This window comes from Fundulus heteroclitus, unplaced genomic scaffold, assembly GCF_011125445.2.
Source record: "Fundulus heteroclitus isolate FHET01 unplaced genomic scaffold, MU-UCD_Fhet_4.1 scaffold_135, whole genome shotgun sequence".
Classification (NCBI taxonomy): domain Eukaryota; kingdom Metazoa; phylum Chordata; class Actinopteri; order Cyprinodontiformes; family Fundulidae; genus Fundulus; species Fundulus heteroclitus.
The window spans coordinates 457,392-480,229 of record NW_023396547.1 but is presented as its reverse complement, the minus strand read 5'-3'; the positions used below and the strand labels follow the sequence as shown (position 1 = coordinate 480,229).

The window sequence follows — 22,838 nt, the reverse complement described above, 5'->3', positions numbered from 1 at the left end:
TTTAAGGCTTTTTCTTAATCACATTTGAAGAATCATAAAACCTGTTCACATGTTCAAGCTTTGTGTGTTTCTATAATCTTAAATTTTTATGCATTTTGTTCTTTGTTGTTTGCTACAGCCTTTGTGTTTTGGCATAATGTATCTTCTATCTCTCAACTCAGTCAGTGTTATGTCACCAAACATGACATGAAGTTTTTTTCCAATGGGTAATTTTGGGAGATTTATCAGGTCATTAATGTCTGTTATACTTTCTGAGAAAGAAAGAATGAAAGAAAGATGTTTTGTTTTTATTGTCATTTAACTTTAAACATAGATTTGTGGTGTTTATAACAGAAGGAAAAGCGGAATTAGAAATATTCATTTAGTAAGGATTCCAAGCCCACGTTTTGTAGGTCAATCAGCAGATTTGTAGTCACTGCTGTTGTTGCTATGAGACTAGAGCATGATGAACGACTGCTCTGACTTTGTATGACTTTATCCTTTAAATTAGTCCACCTTTAAGTAATTTGTAATGCAGACTATCCATTGAGTTTGTCAACAATCAAAGTAAACAATGCACTCTGATTTAACATAATGCCATCTGATACTTAAAAAAAAGTACTGATAGGATGTGAGACCTCCACAGAGTGCAAACTACATTATGTTACCTTTTATTGACATTATGAGCAAGGCAGCCATGAAGGTCAATTGGTTAAATTCGAGAGCAGTATACCAGAGTAGGCGCTGCATGACAGAGGGCTAAGTGACAAAGGCATGTAGCGCCTATTCAGTAGAACGTAACATTACCTATCATAATAGAAACTGACAAAATCATTTTCCGAGTGCAGAGAAAAATCGCAACATGCACTGTGCACTGGGGCAATTATTACATGTGATATTGAAGTTAAATAATTTCATCTGGCAGCGTAGCTTACCCTTTGTTCACCTGGAGACAAAACCCTGCCTTGATTCATCTCGATTTAACGTTCCTCTCATCTAAAATGGACATTTCAAACAAATCTTTTTTAATGGATTTACTTGATTTAAAGCTACGTTTTGCTTTAGGGTTAATTAAAAAGTTATGGTTTTGCCTTAAAAGAATCACATTTTGGGAGGCTGCAATATAGGTGCATCCATGATGTAATTACTGCGTACTGTGAGCACGATTTAACCTCCCTATTGTAATAGATTGCATTGCTTCTGCATGGTTTTGCACCCGCTTATGTGAGATGATGTTTACTTAGGATAGGGCATATTTTCCAGGTACTGCAATATGTCGGTTTAACGCAATACAGAATATATAACTGAAACCATGCATTGTACAAGAAGACATGTCCTTCAGTTCTCACTGCCTGACAATATATTAGACTAAACCTTTCAGTTAGGATTACCAAAACTATTTCTATTTTCCAAATGCTAGAATAATAAAATACATATTTTGTTTGGTTTCTTCTAACCTAGAAGTTACATTTGTTAGAAATACCTTAAACTGTAAAAGGCATTTCTATCAATTCAGACTATTTGAATAGTTTGCTGGAATTTTGGACCACTGGTGCTGCTGACTCAGATTTGTAGGTCACATCGTTCACAAACACATTTCCGTTCTGTCCATTAAATTTTCTGTAGGATTATGATTAGGGCTTTATTATGGACCGTGCAAAACTCTGACTGTGTTCTTCTTACCTGTACAAACCTATTCAATAAATTTGAAAAATAAATAATTACTGTTGAAAATGGCAAGAGATTTAAACGTTTATTCCAGTGACTCCAGTTTATAAAGCCCTTATTACTGTTAATTATTTCAATTTTCTGCTTGCAGTTAATGAAAACACAACATTTAAGAGGAGAATATTACAACAGACCAATAAAAACATTTAAATTCAGAAATGTGGGCTCAATAGAACATGTGTTAAATATCTGCTTAAAGGTTATTTTTTTAAAAAAAGGTACTTGTAATATGACAAACTAGCTTCGTCGGAACGCATATTCTAATACAGTGCTTTTCAATCCTGGGCCACAAGACCCACTGTTCTGCAAGTTTTTTAAGTGTTTCCCTGCCTCCACAGACCTGTATTAAATAAATGAGTAATTAACAGGCTTCTGTAGCCCTTGATGGCTGCTGCGGAGGCGATGCAATCATGTGAGCTGGAGCATCGACACATCTAAAACATACAGGACAGTGGGTCATTAGGACCGGTACTAAAAACCACTGTTCTAATGTTTTCAGTATGGCTGCACATCAGTGGTATGCTTCAAGGTTCAATGTCTCTTTGCCAATGTGCCGTATGCCCATTGTGCTCATAATCTGACCTTCTGGTTGTGATGTATCAAGACGTTGCGTCAATATTCCCATATATTGATCTTTCCTTATTGTGCAATCTATTTTGTGAAAGGCGGCAGTCCCTCCTGCAGCACGAGGGACTGGTGCCCTTGTAGGACATGATGCCGCCTCCCCCTTACTTGACAGTGGGGATGGTTTTCTCAGCCTTGCAAATCTCTCTCCTTTTCCTCCAAATGTAATGATGTTTATTTTAGCCACACACCTTTAGTTTTTATAGACTATAGCACATTTCTTTGATTATGTTCCAAATGTAACATCAAAATGAAATGGATTACGGCTTTTGGTATTATTTTGATACTCCTTTCATTTTCCTGCCGTGTCCGCAGAGAAATGCTGCTTCCTGAATGGCACAAGTCATTATAACAAATTGTGGATTATGCAGAAAAAAGTTCAATAATGCCCCAAGCAGCGTGTTTCAAGCATTACCATAAAATGCATCTAAAATTAAATCAAATGTTGTGAATTAACACAGAGGTTTATGACATTGCATCGCTATGCACTGGAAATTCAAACTGACCTGAAACAAGAAAAGCTTAGTTTGATGTAATTTACAGAGAAACAGGATGCATCTTTTTATACAGTGTATGTAAATACCTGGTTTCAACTGTAAATTTTGTGCCGTACAGTAAGTCTACATATGTGTTGGATCCTCCAGTTTTTCTTCTATAGACCTGCATTATTTATTTTTTATAACTTTGTAGCCTGCAAACCTTATTGATGTTTTCAATCACTTGTTACATTAATAAGACAAATGTTGTAAGTTAATTGAATTTTCAGGGATGTTGAGGCATAGAATCTCTCCAAACTTACACAGCATTTTAGCAAAGTTTGCAACTAACAAAGCTTCTGTAAGTAGGGAAGCTAATAACTATGTATGTGTGTTGCCTGGGGTTCAGCAGGCAGAAGAACTTGTACAGATGAACGTAAGATTATTCTTACCCACAGCAGATTTAGATATTCAATTATTTTCATTCAACCACAAGTTTATTTCTGGTAGGAAATGAATGTGGATCCCTCAAACTTTAACAAAACAATGTAAAAGGAGAATGTATTGTTTAAAAAGAAATCTGATTTTTGTTTATGGTTTACTTTTTGAAAATGGCATGTGAAAATGTTTTTGTACACTTCCCAACAAGCAATGGAAAAATCTTTACTAGCATTACAAACTTTTATTTCCAGACCTGGCGTTTGAAACATTTCCACTAATGTTTGACTATTGGTCTTTTACAATGACCTACAGATCTTGTCGTCCTTTGGTCCCTCCACAGATAGGCCTCAGAATTCAAGTAAATACTGTGGCTTCATTTCTATATTCAGCATTAGAATATTAATGTTACGTCCATTGAGAAGAAACGTGTCGATGAAATTATAACATGGATTTAATTTTGATTCTGCCAGGGGTATGACAGATTTTGGGCTCACATGCTTTACTTTAAGTGCAAGAAATGCATGCATGGAGTGGCTCATGCCCTGGGAAGTTTTACTTATAGCATTATACCAAACTATTATTATTATTATTATTATTATTATTATTATTATTATTATTATTATTATTATTATTATTATTATTATTATTATTATTATTATTATTATTATTATGTTGCTTTGACCCACGGGCAGTATGTCAGCTCTCTGAAGCACAAATTGATGATGCTCCTTAAAGCCCAATATATCTTGATTTTTAGCCTCCTCACTCAGGTGGAGAGCTAGAAAAATATTTATCTTTTTAAAACCTATCTGAGATAGCACAGGAGACCATAACCAATCTATAATCCCAACAGTCTTAAAGACATTGTCATGTGTCACTGCTTTAGTCTGAAATATCTTGAGTTTATGCCAGCATGGAAACATTGTAAAGATGTATTGCACTTCTAGGTACACACAGGTTAAAAGGAACTGATAAATGGTTTCAGTTCGATGGCTCCCAAACTCTCTTACCACTTAACAGGTTGCACGTTTTCCAGGCTTTTAATTCACAGAGCCCACATTCCAAAAATTGTTGGATTTTAGAAATGAATCTTTGTTGCTCCCTGTCATGGACTCAGTTACAGATGATTCCACAGTCTTCACATTGGACTGTAAGAGTTTCAGCACAAGCTACCTCTGTCATACCCCAATATATGCTGCCACAAGGGATTGTATCTCTTCACTTTTTCAGAAACCTAAAGATTAAGTAAAGTCGTGAGGACATCGTGCTGCATTCAAGCATAGTATTTGGTTAAAAAATATTGTTGTTTATTTGCAAACAGAAGAAATGAGTAACAATCAGATCAACCCACATGCAGTCCATTTAGATTATTACATTACTACATTAAAATACTTTAACGGGACAATCACCAGTGGCTATTTTAATGAGTTCTGAATGTTCATGAACCATATATTTAAAGAAATTAGCTATAACAAGGCTCCCATGCAATTCCAAGACAGCACTTTAGAACATGCAGGGTTTGCTGCTTCACGTTAGACTTGGTAATAGAAACTTATTTAAAATCATCTTTATGCTGCCAACGGTACTATGACGAAGGCGCCGGAGTGTAATAGGCCTCATAAACCTGCTGAGGTTGAACATACCATGTGGATGGTCCTGATGAGAGTGCGCGCTGCCTGTCGACAAAAGAGGGGAAGCAGACGACTCATGGGCTCTGTGCGTCAAGACGCACAAAGCAACCACACATGGCCTCTGAACTACCCCCGACTTAAACGGGAGATCTCAAACGGGCGGCCTGCAAGAAGGTGAAGAGTGGACAGTTTGGGGAAGAGCGAGGAGAGGGGCGCATCAGACATTCAAGAGTCTGATCTGCGCTCGCATGCAGACGATTTTGCGAGGGTGGCACAACTGCTCACACCCACACCTTGTAACCAGTGGCGGACACTGAACGACACTTCTGTTCATTTCCCCCCCATTAGTTTAACATTTCGGGCATCGCCGGTGTCGTAATCACCTGCAGGTCGTCATCGCTTCTATCCGGGACGATGGTGTCGTCGTTATTTATCTTGATGCCCAGACGGGCGAATTTTCATTGCAGTTGCTTCTGTCCTTAAGGATTTTCCTCCACCGTTCTCCTATTTTTAGTCGGCTGATCTTTTTTTTTCCCAATTTGTTTTTATTCCCCGGTTTGTCTTTAAGATAGCAGCCTATTAATATTTAATTCTTATGCATCCGCATGAAGACGGCACCAGAAAGGAGAAAACGAGCGATAACCGAGGGGGGGAAAGGGAGAAGGAGGCAGCCGAGGAGACAAACCAGAATGAATGAGACACTCTGAGCAGCCAAGGAGAAGGAGATTGGAGAAATCGAGGTAAGACCGAAAATTTGCTCTTGATACATGTTTTTCCAGCGAAAAAAAAAAAAAAATCATGACCAGCCGGGGGTCCCCGATCCGCGACGTCTTCAACCTGCTTTATTTATTTATTTATTTATTCGCGGTTTAACAGTTACCGAGTTTATGTTTATTGATGCATTCGCACAATGTTTAAAAGGCGCGTGGTTTATTTTATTTTATTTTAGAAATAACGCTGCATCTTGAAGCGGAGATCTTGCTGCGGGTCAACTTAATGCGCCACGGAGCTGCACTAAAGCAGATTCTGATGAATTAACTTCATTTGAGCTTTTAAAAGGGCAGTTTGCTTGTCCTGTAACAGCTGCATAGTGGGGCATTTCCATCCGACCGACCCACGGAGGCGGGTGGATAAGAGCGCTCAGTACAAGTGACAAACTGCTTGTGATCTATCACCCAAAAAAATGAGATTTAGAAGGAAAGCGGTATCTCTGAATGTTTCATAGCTGAGTTTGAACAGCGTGATGTAGCGTTTCTCCATTTATTTTCACGAGAGCACAAAATGAAGCATCTCGCTGAGCATTAGGGGAATAAAATCATCAGAGCTAAGTGTGAACGGCGCTGTTCTATCCCACACCAATAATCCAGAATGTCTTCAAATCATTACCTGAGCTCCCTTTGGAGAGCTCACCTCTGTGAAAGGCGCCTCAATAGTATTTGAATATGACAGTCTCTCAAATTAAAAATCCAGATTAAAGAATGTGTATCCCCAAAATGGCATAATGAGAGCTTCATGTCACCTAATACAAAAAACCCATGCCTGGGCACCATTATAATATCCGATTTTCATCAAATCTGACCCCTCAACGTTTTGAGTTCCTGTCATGAAAACTGAGGCGGCATTATAATATTACTATGCTGAACTAATTCCCAATTTAATAATAAGGCGTGTAATAAAAGGACATTGACAACATATATTGTGGTGATAATGAAATTAAACATTTGTCTTTTTGTGCCATCATGATAAAATTGAACTTGAGGACTCATACCAGACAGACCCCAAAAGCAGTTATTTCCATCCTATAAGCCTTTTCCTCATTTCAGCGGGGTCCATTGTGTTTGTCCTGCCAATTTCTGGGAAAAATTGGCAAGTCCACTATTCTGAGGGGGCTGAATGAAATTCAAATTCTTCAGGTGGTAAAACAGCAATATTGCAACTGTCTGATTGTGTTATCTGGGCATTCAAGAAGGCAGGCTTGGAATTGGTTTACTGCCAAACACACTCCCCAGGAAGACAGAAGGATTTATTTCCCCCTTGTCTGTGTGTCACATCCCCATCAGAAAAATTATTCTCGGCTTTCTGCTGCTGAATAATAATCATACATTAACATGTCATTAATGGTCATCGCAGGTTTTATAGGTCACTAAAAAAGTTCCTGCATTTAGGTGTAGGTTTTTTAGTGGCCCTGTTGTGTTGGTGTCTGGATTTGATCATATTCAAAGGAAACTGTTTTCAGAACCTTTTAGATGATCTTTATACACTAAAAATCTTACTGCGAATTTTTAGTAAGTCTAAAAATATCAGCTCAACATGCATGCAAACGCGTACACTGTATCTGCCACTGCATCTGTATGAGCGTGCATGCACAGTAAACATGCAGGTACAAATAATCATTTTGTGAATCTTTTTATGAATTTGAAAAAACAGTGCTTTTGCATTTGTCTTTGCATTTTGTGCTACTTGCAGTTTTATGCAATATTTATGTGCCCCCTACAGCTCTTTCTCAAGGCTGACTAAATTAATATGTTAATAGAAGCTATGCAGAAAGACAAAGCACTGCTGGAAGTTTTAGAAAATAAGTTATGGTGTTTTACACTCTCTCAGAAACAACACATATTGCATACATATTTATTTAAAATGACAGCGTTCTTTTCTTTTTGGGAAACTGCAGTGTTCGTATAATTCTCAAGCCTTTTCTTTTCCTACAGTGACCATGGATAAATGTAGCTTACTGAATGGCAGAAACCATCTTAAAGAATATTGGACTCTGTAGGAAAAAAAAAAACTCTTTAATATGTGAAAGAAACTGTTTTGGCTTTGTCACAGCATGGTATTTCCTAGAGAACTTGGGTTTCTATTTTATGCTTATTGCAATTAAGCTATTCTAATTTCATTTTATTTTTAAATTTAAAATTATACTAATTGTACTAGTTTATCCTTCTGATAATCAAGCGATTGCACTATGGTTACTGTTCTTAATGGTTAATATCTGAAAAAGATGGGAACAAAATAGGAAATAATAGCAGAAATTAGTTTAGTGACGGAAATCAAATAACAAATGCACCTTCTATTAGTGAGGATGAGCAAGAACAAAAGTAATGTAAAGCGAATATTTTTAATCCAAACACAAATGTTTTGCTGCATTTTCAAGTGTGGAGTGCTTTAAATGTAGCAAGAAATGCAAAATTTTTATATTTTTTATGTAGTCGTTAGTTTATGTAAAATAATATACAGCGTTTGATCGCCATTCTGGAAAAAAAAATATTTTTTGTGCCAGGTCTGCACAGAAGATTTATACAGTCAAATCTGTTGTTTTCTTTAAAAAATCCTAAAATCAGATGTTCCTTTCGGTGATAAAAGGTTTCCAGCCAGATATAAAATCCAATCAAAACGACTAGTGCTACATGCCAGTCTGACAATCCTGATCTGTTTAAGATACCATGCCAATGGTCTATAGAGATTTGTTGTTACTGATGAGTATTTGTAACTGTAATAAATGGACAACAAACCTTTGCAAGATTGAATTGTACCTACATGTGGATTTTTGACCTTTCTTCAAAATCTAATTTCCGTTCAGCACACAAAATCCCTCAAACGTCTTTTATAGTATCATTGCGGTTTGTGATTACAGTGCCTGCTTCAGCCTATTCCATCTCATTTGGGTGAAGTTATGCAGTGAAAAATGTGGCGGTGGTTGGTTGCATGGCTATTTTTGTAGTGTCCCATGAGGTAGTGTGTACCTGCGTATCTCTTGTGCACGGGCAAAGAGAGGTCTTTTGTGCTTTTTTTTTCTCTAATGTCAAAATGCTCTGTCTCTGTCGGGCCTTTTTCCTTTTACCGACCCAGCAGCTTTTTATTATGTTGTGCCTCATAGCTGTACTCCACTCCCTCTGTTTGGTGGAAGCACTGCTTACCTGGAAGTGGCAGTTCTGGAGTTGTCACCAGCCTGATAAGACCTGTCCTTACAGAAAAGCCATTACAATTATAATGACAGTTATTGTGATTCACTGTTTTACCACTGCCAACAAAACACACTGGAAATGGTTTTTAACGGCCGCTACTGGACTCATTATTGTAATCAAAAATACCCGATTATGTTTACCAGGACTATTTGTAACGTTTTGTCTATTTTCTCCTTAAATTCTAGATTAGTTGCATAAACACGTAGTAATAAGGGCGTACAGAGAAGAAAACAGAAGGGGGTGAAGACGAGGAAGTGCATTAGCCGAAAGGAAAGATACATTATGGCTAACAGACAAATTGTCCCTTTTCTGTGGAAATGAGGTGGAAAAGCAACGGGTAAAGTGTGTCTATTTTGAAGCTCATTGCCTTTATGTTGTGGATTTCTCCATGAATCTGGCCATGCGCTCATGCAGCAGCATGTAACTGCAGCTCTACCAGCTCCGCGGTCTCTGTTACTCTTGGAGAAAGTCTGAAGGTGTGGGTTTTGAGAAGCGCATCTTACAGGAACCCTACCACACACTAATCCAATTCAGTGCTGCAAACCTTGAGCGTGTGTAGGCGCCGGGATGGCGAAAAACGAACAGGGGCAACGAGAGCACATGGAAGGGAAGAAATCGATGAGGACTCTTTTTCATAAATGGAGTGGGTGTTAAATTAGCTGGATTGGCCCATGTAGCAACACACTGGATTGAGTGCCGGGTGTATTTTGGTTGCGTCTATTGACTGAGAGACAGCTTGGTGTACAGCTGAGAAAAGACATGCTGATGCTCAATCAGTGTGTCCAATCAGCCTCAGCACTGTTTCAGTCACTTTTGCATGGATGTTTTTTTAGATGGGACGAAGATACTGAATCAGAGGGTTTGTTGCTAATTTGTAAAAGTCTGCTTTTCTTTCTTAGGGAGATTTAATTCAATTTTCTGCCTTTTTATTATAAAAATAGTAGAGTGATGTAAAAATAACCAAATCTTTCAGCTATCCGGGTGCCTCTGTTAGTTAGCTTTAATAACCTTTTCGGGTTACTAAACTAAACTAAAGTGGTACAAAAAAGAATTGGATAGGTCCTCTGGATGGGTACGTCTAAAACCTAATAAACAACATAAACTCAAGGAGCATCACCCATCACCCTTGGTAATATGTTGCATTTCTGAAGCTACAGATGGCAAGCTCTGAGAGGCATCTCTGTCAAGCAATCAACTAGAGGGTGGATATCAGAACACATAGCACAACAAATTAACTAGCTAATAACAGCTTGTTTTGCTTGTGTTACTTTATAACAATCAGAATGACAAAAAGGTTTAACTTACAATAAACGCTCAAAAACTAGACTTTCAGGGTGTTTCTTTTGTATTTTGACTTATATGGGCCCCGGGCGCCGCACATGGCAGCCCACTGCTCCCCAAGGGGATGGGATACATGCAGAGAGCAAATTTCATTGTATATATGTTTCAATGACAATAAAGATGATATTACTATTACTATTATTATATCTCTGTATCAAACTCATAATAACAATAAATGAAATCAATGGCTAACAATATAATGGCAATCCTCATCATTATGTTGTATTATCGGAGCAGCAACTGAAATAGTTGTTGTTGATCTGATTTAAATAAAATAAATAAAATCCCAATTGTACTGCACATCTCATCAATCATTGATGTCCTGCAGAAACTGATGAAAGGTCTGTACATGACTATATGATCATATATAATACTTCATTCATATACACATATACTAGAGAACTTTCAGACTGTACTTTATTACTTAGCGTTGGAAAATGCTATTGGTCCTGGGTTTCAGCTTAGTATAATCTTATCTCTGTATTACTTTAGCTGCTTTGTTGTACCTCATAAATCTCTAGTTGGACAGTAATTTCCTATAACAAACATGGCCAGAAGTTGTTTCTTGAAACTCATATACCTTCTGCATATAGCCTGTTTCTTTGGGTTTGCTAGTATAGTCATACTTCAGTATTCTTGCTGTAGTCCAATTTTCATAAAATTGTACCCCAACATCTGCACTGATCTGGGTGACATCTGAGCACGGTTACCAGATCCTAATGCTATTGAACTGTTCTGTGAGCAGATTGACAGTACGGTACGTGCACAAGAAGTGCCCATCAAGCCAATCCAAGTTGTAGGAGGTGCTTCTGGAAGCATGGGGTAAAAAACTTTTAGACTACCTCACCAAATTGACGACTAAAACGCCAAAGGTCTGCAATGTTGTGATTGCTTAAAATGGAGGATTCCCTCTCGCTCTCTATCCTCTCCCCTCTATCCTCTCCCTCTCTCCTCTCTCTCTCTCTCGTCTCTCTCTCTCTATATATATATATTTATCTCTATAGTATCTATATATCTCTACGCTATCGATCTCTATCAATCTCCTATATCTACATCTCTTCTCTATAGAATACTCTCTCATCTATATATCTCTACTCTCATCTCATCTCTCTCTCTCTCTACCTCTCTCCAATATATAGCATACAGGATCTATATCTATATCTATAGAGATATATATATCTATAGAGAAGATCTAGATCTCTACTCTACTCTCTCTCTAGATCCATAGATATACACTATATATATATCTATATATACACATATAGATATATACACACACACATATATATATATATATATATATATATATATATATACATATATATATATATATATATATATATATATATATATATATATATATATCTATATATCTCTATATATATATATATATGTATCTATATATATGTGTATATCTCTGTCTCTATCTATCTATCTATGTCTATATCTCTTTGTATGTATATATGTATATATGTATACGTGTGTATATATATATATATATAGATAGATAGATAGATGGACATACAAACATATTAGGGGTTCCTGTTTTATATAACAGTAAAGTAATGCCAAACATGATACAGTATATTGTAGGTTTGTCAGAGTAATCGATTCAACATAAAAGGGTTAGTAGAGCTTCTGTGACAGTGTAGTACTTAAGCTCTCCGACAACATAAGCCACCCCTAGCTGTTATTAACTTGACTTACACAGACAACCCAATGACCGGACAATGTTGGTCCGAAGGCCTCTTTCGAGCTACGCAGTCCTGCAACCCCCTCCCTACCATCGCCCCATGCCAAGCCTCCCCGCACCGCCCAGCGCAACAAACTATGCAAAAAAAAAACACACACACCCATACACACACACACACACACATGTATATATATATATATATATATATATATATATATATATATATATATATATATATATATATATATATATATATATATATATATGTGTGTGTATATGTGTGTGTGTGTGTTTGTGAACAGAATGTGGATAGTAAATTATTTTTCATAATATCACCTAGTTTGAATAAAAGCAGGAGGTAGAAAATAGTAGTTTCACACGAAGGAAAAGATGGAGGGAACCATGAGGGATCTAAATCCTGATCCTCAGCTAATTGGAGTTGCTTTCCACATCCAGTCTGTCCATCTGAAAAAGGGGGAGCACAGAGATGAAAGGAAGCAGGGATCAATTGACCTAATTGCTTGTCCAATCAATCCTTATGTTTTTCTGATAGCTTGATAGAGTAGTTAGACCGGAGTGGCGCATGAGCTCCTCTAATTGGCTCGCCGAAAACGGACAGAGGCAGGAGTCTCAGCTGTAGTGGCACGAGTAGTCGTCACTCATCCTTACACCTGTGCTCTCATTCTACCAGTGTCACTACTGACACTTTTATCCTCATTATCTTCAGCTTAGTGCCGTGTGCAGACCTTTGATCAGTTTCCGCAGGACCTCAGTCTTTCTTCACTGCACTTTCATTTGCAATTTTTTCCTTTTTGTCTGCAACTGGGCCTGCCGACCCAATTACTCAATCACTTTGTGTCTGTCAACACCTCTGGTCAGGTATTAGAATTAGTAGGGACAAGACTATAAACAGCAGTGTTGACCTGAGACTCACCTGAGTCATTCCACTGAGGATGGCTCCAGTGGGTTGGTATTTGTGTCAGCAGCTCACTCCTTAGAGTATTTGGTGTTGGACTGGCGTGCATGTGTTTTGTGTTTGTGTGTCTTTTGTTCCATGTGGTGAGCTGCGAGAAGAGGTGTGGGACCCAAAGAAGATGCTTGTTTTCTTGTTTGCCAAGATGAGTTTTAGAAAGAAGCTGGCTGGGGGAAAATAATACATGAGGTAGCAGAGGAGGAGGAGAGAGGTGTGAAGGAGGACATATATTCATAAACAGCTGCAAAAAACACCTAGAGCATTATACATAGACCTGGAAAATGCCAGATTAGACTGAGGGGGGAATTGCACTTACATGGAAGGAGTCTATAAACACAGAGAGCAAAGAACTTTGAAGGAGGGAAAGAGGGAGCACATCCGGGTTGGATTAATTAAGGATTATAATTATGTTGGGACTTTGCACACCTCACCTGAGACTACCCAACGGTGCGCTTCTCCAATCCTGAAGCCCTCTGTTCCTCTGCACATATGGACACAGGCCACAGGAAAATACTGCTCACTCTTGCTGTATCATAAATCCACCACTCCGGCACTATGCAGATACACAAATGAGTGCAACATAATATTGACCTTCTGCTGTTTTTTATTTCAATCAGTCCACTATGCTGGTAGTTTCCCAATGGTAGCCATTGTACTCATACGGCAAATTTATCAAATAAACCTCTGTTCAGCATGGTACACAGTGCAGCCAGCTCTTTCATGAGAGGAAGAAATAACTGCTTTATCAAATGAAACCAATAAGGTCATAAAAACTGGTGTTAAAAATGTGTTGTTCAATTTACAGTTTACGGTTGCATAGAACGAGTTGAGATAATTAGTAAAGGTGCTTGCTAACCATGCAGTAGATTTATGATGCCTTCTAAATAGAAGGACATGGTTTATAAAACTAAGGTAAGAACTAGTGATGTATGTATAAACTTTGTAAAGCTGGCGAGCTATAAAGACAAATGCAACTTAAGGAAGTACTGGAATGTTTCTTCTGTACAATTCAATGGTACCTATTATTTATGAAGTCCATTATGACAGAAAAACAAGGCCAAAAACCAATAATAGGATTGAAACCATGAATATTCAGCAAGTTCTATTGACAATTAAAATTATTACTCATCAAATCTGCTCTGTTTCGTGGAAGTTTTGTTTATTCTATTTTTAAAGATCACTTGGACCAACCGAAAGTCAGTATCTAATCTCACCACTTAAGACACTTGTTATAGCAAGTTGTGACCTTGGTCACCTCACAGCACCAACTGATTGCAATGTAGACACACAATAACAACATAAACTGCCCACCAAAAGCATGCATACACCCATTCTCTGCAGCCACAGAGGCATTTAGTGAGCAGAATGGGAGAGGATTTAATTGAGTCTTTGATCATTATAGAATTACCATGTGGCTTCTTGGCACCCTGGTTATTGTTTCACGGATTAATCATTTTCATTCAACAAATTGTGGAATCCACACAGCAAATCAGTGTGCTGCCTGCTTGACATAGATATGCAGTTGGAGCAAGGGAATTTTAATGTGTTCTTGCCCTCCAATTGGCTGCAGTCATCCATGCGACTTGATTTATTTGACAGATTGGTTTTATTGATTTAGTGAATTAATGTGGTGCCAGTTTAATCAGTGTGCTATGGAACTGTGTGGGATTTGACATCTCTGTGAACTCAAATGAATTGAGTGTAAAATATCGATCTGCTTATCTACGGTATTTATTCAGCCATTTCTCTTAGAGCTGATTAATTCAGTGTGTGCTAAAAATTGTGGGCTTGCGTTTATGAGACTGTGCAGGTGTTTTTATTTGTGTATCGTCCTCTTTCTGTGTGTTTGCCTAACTGGTTGTGCATCTGTTATTGTCCGGTGCTGTCATCCAGTTATTGGAATGGCAGTAATTAGAATTTATGCCTCTTCTTTTTTGCACATGCAAAAGCATACTGCCACTGTATGCTATAAAATGAAAAATTGCATGCACCCTCAGCATGTAAATGTTCAACATTAACGGGCCTGTAAATGTGCATGCTCACACCAACATACACGCATCAGAGCGTATTATCTTCATGTATGGGGATTTTGTATGCGTCTTTTTGTAGCAGCTGCACGTGTTGTAATGGGTTGCTGTGTGTTGTAAGGATGCGGTAGGGTTCAGCACCGGCATAGTGATTGAGCCGTGTGTGTGAAAGTGGCCATGTAAGGACGATATATTTTCTAATTAGAACAAACTCAGAATGGACATGGAGATTTTATGACAGCTCTCTCATTTGAGGTGGCTGCCTCAATACAACGACTGTTTCTTTGGATAAAATGCAAGCTTCATGCATTTGTCCTTTTCCATCAGTGAATAAGGATAGCCCAAATTGTTGTTACACAGAGTCACATCGGCAAATGGTGTAAAGCTATAATAGAGAAGCATAATTTACAAGAATCAAGAATATACCATGGAGGACATGGATAACCTAGGGATCATATAAACATTACTTTTTATTTACACATACACACTCAAAATGAAAATAAATTATGCAAACACAGAGCAAGTAATTTTAAAGTGTTTGCATGGGAAAGCAATAACCATGCCAGACCAAAGGGCCCCTTTTATTAACTAATTTGTTTTTAAGTGACTTGCAATACAATTTTCTATGGTCAACACAATTGTATGGTTCATTAAGCTTCCACAAACTTATAAACTAATGTTTTTTTTGGGCCATAATACAACTTGAATATGAAACAGTTGCAAAATGGCATCAAACTTTAAATGGCTTGTACTTAAATAGCACTTTAACTACTCCGACAACCCCAAATGCTTTACACCACAGTCACCCATTCACACCCTGACTGTGGTGAGCTATGTTGGTATGCACAGCTGCCCTGGGGCAGGCTGACAGAGGCGGGGCTGCCATACATCAGCGCCACCAGGCCTGGCCTTGATAGAGTAGGTAGAACAGAGTGCTGTATTGGCAGACATCCAATTCAGGTGAAGTGTCTTACCCAAGGACACAACGACTGAGACGGTCGGAGCGGGGGATTGAACCGGCAACCCACCAATTGCAGGACAAACTCCCTAACCCCTGTGCCCTGGCACTGTTATGTACCTAACGGAGAACCGAATAATTCAGATTAAACATGGTGTTGTACTTAAAAGGTTTGGTGTAAAGTAAAAATAAAGAAAGGAATGATGATGACTGGCAAGAGTCCAGGTTCAGCAGGTGATATGCAGAAAAGACAAAAGGCTGCTCACAGCAGGGATGATGGCTCATCAGGGAGAACAGACCAAGGGGCAAGGCAGGAGTCAAAAAACAAAAACAGTCTAAGGTTGTGTCCAGAAGTCAGAAGGCAGATGAGGTTAGCCTGACCAGCCACACTCAGTTGCGCTTCGCTTTATTATACAGCGAACTGAGTCTGGAACTTCTCCCATAGAGTGTGGGCGGGCTTAATATGTTGGTGACGTGCAGCACCCGAGAATCCCTCAGCCAAAATAAACAAAATGGCTGCCACTATGGAGCGGTCGTTTGCTAGTTGTATGCAGGATCACAGGTGGAACGACTTGAAGATAACTAGGGATAGTGCAGGTGAAGCTGCTTGAGTGAAGCAGAGCAGAAGGTGGAACACAGCCAGCCAGCCCAAAATCAATAACAGGCAGGTGCATGACAGCCACAAAACTTTTGTTAACCATTCAACATGCTTTAAAGTAAAATCATAAGGATTAGAGATTGTGGTTGTCAGAAATCTGCATGTGGATAACATTTTAAAATACACGCCAATTGGGAACACACACACACACACACACACACACACACACACACACACACATATATATATATATATATATATATATATATATATATATATATATATATATATATATATATACATATATATATATATATACATATATATATATATATATATACATACATACATACATACATACATATACATATATATATATATTCTTCTGGCTTCTATCTCCTTTCTGTATCTCCACGGCTTGGAGTCCTTATCTGGCAGTTTCCAGGGCCTCAGGTATGGGCATCTATTTATATTTCTGGGGGATTCCCTTTTTAGATGCACCCTTCTGGAGTTCTGACAGTTGGCTTACTTCTTTCTGTGTTGCCTTGATTTTGGCTTCCAACCTTCTCTTTCATGGTGGACATTGTCCTTTATTGCCGCTCTTAACGTTACCTTTGCCAAGTATATCAAGGATCTCAAGGATCACTAGTGCTGTGTTGGCAGACATCCAACAAAGACTCTCAGGTATAAGATAAGATAAGACAGAACTTTATTGTTCTCACAATGGAGAACTGGACAGCACCAGGCCCAGATATGATCCACGCCTACTGTCTGAAGAAGCTGACTTCTCTCCATGAACGCCTAGCGGCACAAATTAACCAACTGCTGACGAATGGGACCCACCCTGAATGGCTGACAGAGGGCAGAACAGTCCTAATAATGAAATACCCCCAGAATGGGACAGCCCCTACCAACTATCAGCCAATAACCTTTCTCTCCACAACATGGAAGCTCCTGTCATGCATCATAGGGGCTAAGTGGGTTCAACACGTGACAAAGGCCCAGAAAGGCATAGGTAAAAACACCAGAGGAGCCATACACCTGTTGCTGGTTGACAGAACAGTCCATGCTCCAAGAATATATCAGGAAGATGGCCCCAAGGGATTAAGTGCTCGGTGAATGTCTCAGACAATGGAAACTGAAAGAGAAGAAACTGAAGGAACCATTGTGGGAGGAAAACCCCCTGCATGGGATGTACCATCAACAGGTAGCTGAAGTGGCTGATATGATCAAATCCTACCAATGGCTAGAGAGGGCTGGAGATCAGTACTGAAGCACTGATCATGACAGCACAGGAGCAGGCCTTGAGCACCAGAGCAATAGAGGCCCAGATCTACCATACCAGGCAAGATTCCAGGTGCAGGCTATGCAAAGAGGTCCAAGAAACCATCCAGCATCTCATAGCAGAGTGTAAGATACTAGCAGGGAAGGAATACATGGAATGCCATAACCAAGTGGCTGGTATAGTGTACAGAAACATCTGTTCAAAAAACCAACTGGAGACCCCAAGATCAAAATGGGAGTGACCTCCTAAGGTGGTAGAGTATGACAGAGCTAAGATCCTGTAGGACTTCCAGATAGAACCAGATCAAATGTTAATGACCAACCAACCAGACATTGTGATTATTGATAAGCAGCAGTGGACAACCGTTGTGATCGACGTGGCCACCCCAAGTGATGGAAACATCAGGAAAAAAAGAGCATGAGAAACTAGAGAAATACCAAGGACTCAGGGAAGAGCCTAGAAGTAGTGCCCCTGGTCATCAGAGCTCTCATGGCAGGAACCCCAACTCTGGAGAAGTGGCTCCAAAAGATACTTCGAGAAACATCAGACATCTCAGTCCAGAAGAGCTCATCCTAGAAACAGCTAGGATCCAAAGAAGAACCATGTAGCTCCCAGGACCCGAGCTTGAGAAATGAAGAGCCACCCAGTTTTTGTATATATATATATTCAGGTAAGTAAACATGAGTGCCTTACTCAGATATAAGACAACAAAATTATTAATTATAGCTTTTTGATGCTTGTTATTACTGGACTGTAGTCATAAGTATTATTTAACAAACATCTTTAAGGCTGTCAAAATTTTAAAAGATTGAGCAAAACATATACAGACCTTTTTTTCTTGTGTAAATTTGATAATGTAATGCTTAACAGGAATTAAACCACTTTTTGTGTTAATTTCATTTGATGACTTGCAGATCAGTTTGAACATGTATTATAACTATCCAAACAAATATGACTAAACATAGAATGAAATAACATGTGCCATTGTTTCCCACTATAATATGAATCATAAATTACATTTTTATCTATATTTCTGTTTGGTTTTAGTTTTTTTTTGGGCTCATAAAATTAAATGCCATTCAAATACATTTTCATAATGCTGTTACATTAGAGGCTTTGCAAATACTTGGCTTTGATAATATTATAATCATTTTCATTGATTATAATGATATTGAGGCATGGTTAAAATAATTGCACATTTTCTGTCAATAGCTTCACTTTAGTTTTGTTATAGTTATGTGAAGCCAAAAGTAGACAGGCTGACAGAAATAAATCGGTTTCTGTGTACATTGGCATGCACTCTAAGCATGATTTTCTTAAAATAATTTGTGCTTTTATTTATATTTTTTACAAAGGATAGCATAACTATAAATGGAAATTCAAGGGAGACATAGGAAAACACACATTTGCTGTAGGCGACAGCAAACAGTCTTTCAAGTCTCAGCTTGAAATGGCAGAGCCTGTTATGTGGCTCTGTATATTCATTATCACAGCAAAACTGACGCAAGCGCTCCGCATTTCTGTTCTATCTATTATGAGCCATAATCTGGCAATTGCCTTTGGGTTCCAGCTTGCACTAAGAATGTTATTACGACTGTTTAAATAGTTTTCCAGACCTACTTCTTATAGGAATCTCTAGCTCCTTGCAACTCATGGGATGTACTGGTTGGTCAGGGACTCTTACTTATATCCTTTTTAGTGTGTTTGCCCTAACCATGATTTATAAGCATAGAAGTCCGTACAAATGGTACTCAAGGAAAAAAAAAACTAAGCTCAGTTGTTTTCATTTAAAGGACTTATATCTTTATTTGTACATTGTTTCTTTTTCAGCCATGTTTGGCAGCTGCTAATGCAGTCAAAAGCTGACTCAAAATTTTGTTCAGAAAGCAAAAGGTTGTGTGATAAAAGTAAGACGAGAGAAGTCAGGAGAAAAGTCATCTGAAAGCAGTAGCTTCGAGACTTATCAAACCGGCACCCTATAGAGGGATTTTAAACCGCATTGCAGCGATACCAGCAGCTCTCTACAACATTCGGCATAACAGCTGCTGCCTAAACTGTATTATGAATCAGGAAGATTCAGCACCACAGCAGAGCAGAGCTAATAAAAGCTAGTGTTAGCTGATGTTATCCTGGAGGTTTACAACTTCACTGTCTAGCTACGTGTTAGTTTAGCAGGTAGCACTGTTTAGCGTCTTGTTTTTCTTGTCTGTCTGGGAAAGTTTCTCCAAACAGCATTTTTGTGTTTATCTGTCTATAAAGAGAGTTGCATGCTTTCTTCTGGGTGTTTTCCACATTTTAGCAGACTTTAAGACATGATGGCACTTAGCATGGCAGGGGCTGTGGATGGGGGCAAACATGCTGATAATACAGTAAGGGAAAACCCTGGTAAACGCTCCCACTTTCACTTAGCACAAACACAAGGGCAGCTGTTTGCTGCTACATCTATCCGTTGGTTAAAGAATCACTTGGTTACCTGCTAAACTTTCTTTTCTCAAAAGCAACACCCATATTTCTCTTGGTGGTCTGGCTGTTGACTGTTCAACCTGATGGTTGTAGCCATGACATAAACTGTGTTGTGTGTCATCTCTCAGCGTTGGATTGTCACTGATAATCTACAATAATTTAAGCCCTAGATTAGATTGTAAACTTCATCTTTAAAATCGATTTTTCCACTGAACCCTCAAAATACTTTGCTCTCAGACTATTTGTTGACTAGTCTAAATAGAACTATGGTTCTCAGCTCGCATGTTGGGCCTATTTGCTCACCTACCTTTTGCAGTTTAGGGAACAATGTGTCTATGTACTAACTGTTTTTTCTAATAAGTGCCTGTTTACATTCCTTGCCCATGCACCCTGCCCTTACAAGCACCCGGGAAGACTTTCCGTCTTTTGCAAGTGTACCTACATTTGCCCTACATTCATCTTCTCCCTACTCATGTGGCCACCCTCACTCACCTTTTGATGCTAGCAGATATGGATGGAAATACAAATGACCCCCGATGAACCCAGATATTGAGCTGTTTTAAAGCCCGAGGCTTTAAACAATATCCCTTCGCTGCTCCAACATAGCCAAAGAAGGAGGGGCCAGGGTTTCTCACAACATAAGGGTTTTATATGGGATTTATGACCCCTGTCCCTGGCAGCAATCTTTTCCTCCACTGGCTGTTCTCCCACTGGGTAGAATTAGCAAGTGAAGAAAACAAACAAATTACAAGGAAACAAATGAAACATCTAATAAGCATATATTGATATGGAGAATGGGCTTTCAGCAGGATACAGCCAGAGTGAGAGAGAAAGGAGGAAGAGCAGTGTGTAATCCTAACACTTACTCTCCCTCTACATTTCCATCTACCTCTAATTTCTCTTCTGCCCCGCTGTCCCGTCCACCCTCTGTGAATAGTCTGTGCGGCTCTCGGAGGAGATCAGCTCAAAGGATGGGCAGTGTGAGACAGATGGGCAGATGATGGATCTGACGTGATAGACAGCAGGGTGATGGATGGCCGGCTGGCTGATAGGGGATTAATGCAGTGCTGAGGCTGCCCGCTGCACAGAGGATGGCTTAGCAATAGATAGATAAAACTGACGAGCAGATAAACAAGAGAGCACTAAATCCACGCCCCCTTGATGGACAGAAAATCAAAGTGAGGGAAAAGAGCCACAGAGGGAGAGATGGACCTTTATATTGTCATTGCAGGGTGTAGAGCTTTCATGGAGAATGTAAGTGGACGAAAGGTGGGATGAGGTAGGGGACTGAGGAAAGCTAGAACGGCACTGTGTTTTTAGGCATGGCTCAGTGATAGTGTGTGTCTGTTTAGACCATATGTGTGCTGTCTGTGTCTGGGTGTGTGTGCGCGCACTTATTTGTAGAGCAAGTTTTGGTTGATGTGGCACGCCTGCAGGGTGACACTTTGGGTTGGCGATGTGGTATTTCAAACGATGCTGAACAGTTTAACTGCAAAAGAGAGATTAGGCATAGCAGCATATTGGCTGTGGTGAGATGTGATGGGATAAACGGAAGTGGAGAGTGGGCTGGTTGGGAATGGTTGATAAGAATTGGGTTGCTGATTCCCATCAGCACAACAGCTTAACCTCCTCTGTAATGTGCCAAAATAACAGTTCAGCTAACTTCGAGATAAAATTACCTGTTGTGATGAGGGACGACAAATAAAAGGTGATGGAATGAAGTATTTGCCAGGTGAGAGCTCCTCTCAAAAATGGGGAGCAAGCAGCCCATCCTGGCGTTATTATTGAGCGGTAAGCTTTGTCTCTGTTCGCCATTTCAGAGGACCCCAGGGGTTCTGGCATCGATCCGATGTGCTTAGAATGCACTCCAGTGTCCACCTATTTAAAACGCTGAGAGCTGGTAGCCAACAGAAACGAGCTTTTATTTATCAAGCCTCTGATTTTGGCTGCATGGATGACAACGTGATTAGCACTTAAAGGAGCCCTTAAATCTTGCATTGGAATGGAAGCAATCTATACAGAAATGGAGGCAGCAATCTTGGCTGGGGAGAATTATGGCGGGCGAACAGAGAGGTGAGGGACAGTGTCAACAGAGGGTTAATTAGTGGGTGTTACAGACTGGATAAAAAGTGTTTGGACAGAGAAAAGCAAAAGAGGAAAAGACACGCAAAGATAGTGTTGCAAACAGAAACCTGAGGGCAACAGGAACTAGAGGAAGAGGGGGGTTGGCTAATGATCAGGAGAATAGGATAAGAGTTTAAGTAGATGGGCTACAGGAAAAGATGTCCGATTAATGCCCTAATAATTTTTGTGAAGAACTGATAGCCTGAGCCAAATGAACTAAAACTTGCTAAGGAAATGAGCGGGTGGTAATTTCTGTGCAGTTGTGTATGTCCATTTAGATTTTGCAGGGATTGTACACTATAGATTGGTGGTGGAACTGAATGAGTGAGGCATCTTTGTCTAAACTAAGTGGAGTGAGTAATGGGGGTCAGTGATGGTGTGGTTGAACAAGTTATCAGCTTTAACCATGCTGACCTGTGCTATATGGCTGCATGCAAGACAAAGTGGTTGGTTCTGAGTGCCTGCTTGGATGTGAACTGGCACTAAATTGGATGTGATATATAGAGTTGAATGTGAAATGAATGTAAATAAGAAA

At 39.2% G+C, this 22,838-nt stretch overlaps 1 protein-coding gene across 2 annotated transcripts in view; it reads left to right on the top strand.

The window, feature by feature from the left end:
* Positions 1 to 4,905: 4,905 nt before the first annotated feature.
* adgrl1a (adhesion G protein-coupled receptor L1a) overlaps positions 4,906 to 22,838 on the top strand; it is a 142,374-nt gene continuing 124,441 nt past the window's right edge. For both annotated transcript variants that reach the window (XM_021320729.2, XM_012871066.3), the window contains exon 1: positions 4,906 to 5,619. The gene's annotated coding sequence lies outside the window, so the exon portion shown is untranslated. The remainder of the gene's footprint in view (positions 5,620 to 22,838) is intronic.